Source organism: Nicotiana sylvestris, chromosome 6 (assembly GCF_000393655.2).
Source record: "Nicotiana sylvestris chromosome 6, ASM39365v2, whole genome shotgun sequence".
Classification (NCBI taxonomy): Eukaryota; Viridiplantae; Streptophyta; class Magnoliopsida; order Solanales; family Solanaceae; genus Nicotiana; species Nicotiana sylvestris.
This window is the reverse complement of record NC_091062.1, coordinates 62,472,776-62,479,028: the sequence shown is the minus strand read 5'-3', so window position 1 is coordinate 62,479,028 and position 6,253 is coordinate 62,472,776.

The following is a 6,253-nucleotide window of genomic DNA, read 5'->3' as shown; positions in this document are numbered from 1 at the left end:
GCCCTGTATGCTGAAGTTATGCGAAAAAGCGGGTACGCTTACAATTTTTTTTGCAAAGCGGACACAAGTTAAAACGTAACACAAAAAACGGGTATAGATGTAAACGCCCCCCATAGTGCCCAACTATAACCCATGTAAGTGTCTAAAATTCTCTCTTAAAGCTTGGACATATGTGAACCTCCACCGAAGCTCAATTAAATAAAAGGAGTAATTCCTTATCCAAAAAGGTGGACTTTAATTTATGATCTCATGATGAAATAGAATTATTTTGTTTGTTCTTTTATATATCTATAAATCAAATAAATCATACTCTTTTGAATATTTAAAAATAAAATCAAATTAATTTATCGATTACAATTGGAAGTTCGAGATTGGATTAGTAATGTTTATAATAATTTACCATGCAAATTAAATGATTCTCTAGATATTTTATTTATTTATTTTATCAATGACAATAATTAACAAGCTCGATACTACTATATCTAAGAAATCAGTCAGAGTTATGATTTTAGATACAGAAAGAGCATTTGATAGTGTCTTACAAAAAGAAAATTCAAAATAAAAGCGAACAGATATGAAAACAGTAAAGATTTCCCATCGTATTGGTTGTCTTACAAGAAAAAACAAAACGATATTCACATAGTAAAAATAATAGGTCAAGTTAGGCGGGTTGGGATATAACCCATTCTTTAGCCCATCTTGACCCAACTCGTTCAGCCCAAGTAATAAATTGACAGGGTTGGGCAATAACTTATTTATTAGTTCAGCCTATTTTGACCCGCCCAATTTCAGCCCAACCCGCCCATTTGTCACCCCTAGTCTTAGGGTTGTACCCATATTAATAAATATACTAGTATCTATTAACGTGATGATTTAAACAACAATCAAATTTAATTAATGAGAGAAATTTTATGTATAATAATACAATAATCATCTAAATGCTGAAAAATATTATTGCATTAGCATAAAAATGAATTTAAAATAAAAGAACATCATCAAAACCATAAATGATCAATTTTGTCATGTTAGTTAGATCATAATATATTATAGTATAAATGTATTTAATATGATAGTATCTTAGCGAATACTTCTTTGTGTGTGTATGTTCCGCCTAATGCTTTGGTTGCTCTGCCTTAGCCAAAACTTTTATTGTCGATCTTGATATCCCTCTTGAAAGTGCAACATACAGTTGTTCATACAAGAAAATATATTGCGATAAATGTATTCCAATATTTTGCACTGGTTGCAAATGCGACATCTGCAGCTGATAAGTTTTGGACTTAGACGGGATTTTTCATTCATTCTCCCGTTTTTCAAAACCTAAACTTCAAGTGGCGATTTTTCAAGGGTTAGTTCTTCCCCAAATAAGGTAAATGATTCTTAACTCATTTCTTTCAATCTATTACATCTTTTTATAAGATTTCATCCTATAATCTAGAGTTTTTCATGATGGAATTGGGTGTTTTTGGGTAGAACTTAGGAATTTCAAATTTTGGGGATTTAGACCTCAAATTGATGTCAGATTCCAAAACCAATTGTATATCCAGGCTTAGGGGTGAATGGATAATAGGGTTTTGGTCCGAACTTCGAGTTTTGACCAAGCGAGCCCAGAGTCGGTTTTTGACTTTTTGGGAAAAATGTTAGGAAACCTATAATTGTGTATTAGAATTGATTTTTAGCAATAATTGATGTTATTAAATTAACTATGACTAGATACGAGTGGTTCGAAGGTGGAATCTAGAGGAAAAACAATGATTGAGGCTTGATTTTGGTCGTGGAATCGAGGTAAGTGTTGTGGCTAACCTTAGCTTTGAGGGATTAGGTGTTGTTGCCTTATTTGCTATGTGTTTGGTTGTTGAGTATGAAGTATAGGTGAGGTGACGAGTACCTATACGTTGTCGTCGGGTCATAGCATGCGAGTGAGTCCTATACTTGTGACCATCGTATTCTTTATTCGTACTGTTCATGCTTAAACTAGTTATTCTTCATGTTAAACAAATCTTATCATGTTTTTCCTGGAATTAGATATTGGTTGAGCATTGACTCAAGTTGAGATTTATATTGTGAAATTTAACATTGAAACGAGGTTGGTTATTGATGGTTTCCCTTGTCGAGTCGTTATTGTTCTGTTGTTTGGGTAAGGAAGAGTGTAAAGCACGAAGGGTGATGTCGTGCAATATTTTGTGAGTGAGTGGTAATGCACGAAGGGTGATTCCGTTCCATATTCTGTGAGTGTTAATGCACGAAGGGTGATGCCGTGCCATGTTATGAGAGAGTTAATGCATGAAGGGTGATGTCATACCGTTTCTATTGTTTTTTACGGTAAGGACGAGAGTAAAAGCACGAAGGGTGATGTCGTGCACATGTTTTGCTATGTTATTACTTCCGTGGGTGCAAAGCATGATATTTACTGTGTTTCTTACTGTACTATTTTCAGGATTTGCTATTTCCTCTCAGCATGTTTTCCCCTTCCCGTTAATATCTGCTAAATGTCTATTTGTTGTTATCTTCTCGTATATGATTTAACTGCACAGGTTCATGTTATCGTCGTGTCCTAGCCTCATCACTACTTTGTCGAGGTTAGGCTCGGTACGTACCAGTACATGGGGTCAGTTGTACTTATACTGCACTCTGCACTTTTTGTGTAGATTTCGGTACTGGACCGCATTGATCAGAGTTGAGTTGCTACCTTCAGTCCATCAGAAGACCCAAGGTAGATTTGTCGGCGTTCGCAGACCCTGGAGTCCCCTTCCATTTGTCTTAGTTTCCCTGTTTTCTTCATTTCGAGAACAAATGTATTTTCTTTAAACAAGTATTTGTAGTAACTCTTAGGGGTCATTTGGTATGAGGTATAAGAAGGTATAAGGGTGGTATAAAAATTTAATACCACCTTAATACTCTGTTTGGTTAGCAAATCAGGTATAAGTTATCCCAGTGTTAATTTTAACACCGAGATAACTTATACCTTATAGAAGGTGGGGTAATTAGCACAGGTATAACTTATACCTTCTTTTTAGAAATTATGCAATTGTCATTCTTAATACAACATACCAAACAATGAATAAACAACAATCCCAACATAACTAATCCCAGCATAACTTATCCCAATATAACTTATACCGATATAACCGTATTCCAACCAAACGACCCCTTAGAAATTTGTGGATTGTGACACCAGATTTTGGGTAGTGGTATTGAGATATTTGAGTAATTATAGCTTTCGCATTTTATTAAATCATTATGGTTTTTTTAAATTATTGTCATTTAGTGAATTTCCTAAAGAAGTAGCATATTTAGATTTTTATATGTTGGCTTGCCTAGCAATACTTTGGTTAGGTGCCATCACGATCCCGACGGTGGGAAATCCGGGTCATAACAATTTGTGATGGTTATTTAAGTTGTTTGAAGAGGTATATCAAATCTAAAGTGGGTGGCCTCACAATAAAATCGTTGTTGGTACACACTTGCTATTATTGCTAACAGTGTCATGGCTCTTGATATGATATTGCAAGTAATGCATGACATAGAAATATTATTTCGATTTCGCAGGAGGGATCTACAAAGAATAATCTCGTTATGTTAGTCGACTCTTTATAATAAAGTCTTGAAAGCTTGTTCTTGTTTAGGATTTAGTTTTGATTGTGCTTCCTCGGACACTTGTATAACATTTGATTCTTAATAATATGCTAACATTTTTACTTTGTCTTGTAACTTTCTTTTCATGGAATAAATTAATATTAAGATTTTTTCTTAACTTCAATAAGAATTTTACTCAGATGAATTTAAAAAAAAAAGACTGAATTGAATTCTCTTGCTAAATAATTAATTAAAAGATTTAATTATTTGATTTTAACATAAAAAATAATTTAGTCTGTGTTGATTCAAATCTTAATATTAGTTCATCTCTTGTTTTGAATATTCAATCTTAATTATAATTTTATCCACCATAAACTTTATTTTCAAAGAGTAAAAGATTGATAAGACATTTCACTTTTAGATCTTTATGTTTGTAGAATCAGTAGTGGTACCATTTTTTTCTCTTTCACACACATTTATATTCTTAAATATTTTCTTAATTATTGTTTAATAATTGGGTATTTTTCAATATTACACTAAAAATTGATTAAAAAATATTATTTGAGTAGAAAAATAGTTCAAATATATTACCGTGAGGGTATTTTTTTTCTCAATTTCAACTCTTTATGCAATCCATTTAATATTACTTTTATTTTTTCTTCGTATTGGACATTATGTAGATGTAATATTACCAATATGGAGGATTCTTATGAAATTGATTTTATAAACCTTCCTGCATATTTTTAATAAAAAATTAATAGACAAAATTTTATTAATTTTAAAATCTTAAATATTAACAATTAGCATAGAAGGTATTATAGTCCAAAAAATAGGTTATTGCAGTTATGTCCTTTCCCTATGAGTTCTTCCATTTATTATTTTAAGGAAATTTTGGTATATTAATATTGTATTTATATTTTTATAATAATATAGGCTCTCATTTTTCTAAATGGATTTGTCTCAAATTAAATTAGTAATAGGACATTATAATATGTTTTAAAATTAAAGTAGTAATAGAAATTTTTAAGAAGTATATCCTAAAAGTAATAGGATTACATATCTAAAGATATTTACTTGTTCAATTTTATATGAATTAGACAGCCCGAAAGTAATAAATACTAATAGAATTCATAAGTGTAATCATATAGGATTCCTAACGTGTAGTATTAATATCTAGAATTCCAGTTATATCCTTTTATTATGAGTTATTATGCTTAACATTATAAGGTTATTTTTGTAAACCGATATTGTATTCATTCTAACAAGAATGGCGAAGGCTTCCATCTCTGTCCCTCAGGAGGATGTGCCTCCCTCTTCTTCACGCTCGTCTAAGGGTAAGGCAATATTACCCCCTAATATTGAGGAATTCATCCCAGGATCCTGCAAAATGACCTCCAATTTCAAGGTTGAGAAGCCTTCTTCGAAACCGGGATGATGCGAACCTGTATCCTGATATATTAGTTTAGTAGCAGATACCGAGAATGTGAAGACTGACTGCCGCTGGGGGGACGCAGTGTTGGTGGAGATTCCTTCTATGGGAGAGGACATAACACCATACAAGACCGGCTTCCTTAGTGCGTATACCTATCCATTTACTCTTGGCCTGGTGGAGCCGTCCTCGCCTTCAATAGACCCGTGATCCTCGACTTCTACGAATGATATCGAGTGATTGTCGGCCAAATTCATCCATAATTTTGGCGCATTGTTTACATGATCAAATATTTTGCAAACATGATTAAGAGGATGTCTTTCACCCTCGACCACCTGATCAGAATATACAGTCCCCGACTCCTCCGAGGGGGCCTGATTAAGCTCCGATATCAGGCCTCGAAAAACTTTTTTGCTTATACTGACGAAGTTAGGGACGGAGCGTGGATGAGCCGTTTCGTCCGAGTCAGGACCTCAGACCTGATACCGGTGGAGAAGATGTCGTTCCCCGAAAGGTGGAACGTGAAACGTGAAACGTAAGTGGATACACTGATTAAGTATTTTCTTTTCCTTTAGGATCAATCTCCCTATGAACTGACTTCCTCTGCTGATGCAACTGATGCGGTGTACCCTGGCGCGGTTAGGGATCTCTCGGGCTAGGTTAGCTGGCTGGATTCGACTTGCCCATATGTTAAGCGCGTATGGCACAACCTGTCTAAGGCTCGATGGGAGGCCAAGGACCACGGTGAGCCCTCACTTCTGCTGTGGTTGAATTTCTCAGAAGAACTATCACCGATTGCGCCCTCATTCCCTATATTTATATTTTGTATCTGTGCAGGTCTAAGAGAGGTGGATGAAGTGGAGGCTCGCTTCCGGTGTCCTATGTGACATGAATGTGCCGTTAAGACTTAAAGGTAAGTTTTATTGAGTGGTGGTTCGACCCGCTATGCTGTATGGGGCTGAGTGTTAGCCAGTCAAGAACTCCCACGTGTAGAAGATGAGAGTAGAAGAGATGAGGATGTTAAGATGGATGTGTAGGTGTACCAAGCGAGATAGGATTAAGAATGAAGCTATTCGGGACAGAGTGGGAGTAGCCTCCGTGGAGGACAAGATACGGGAGTCACGACTGAGATGGTTCAGACATGTTAGGAGAAAAATCATTGATGCCCTTGTCAGGAGGTGTGAGAGGTTGGCCATGGAGAGTTTGAGAAGGGGTTGAGGTAGGCCTAAGAAGTACTTGGGAGAAGTG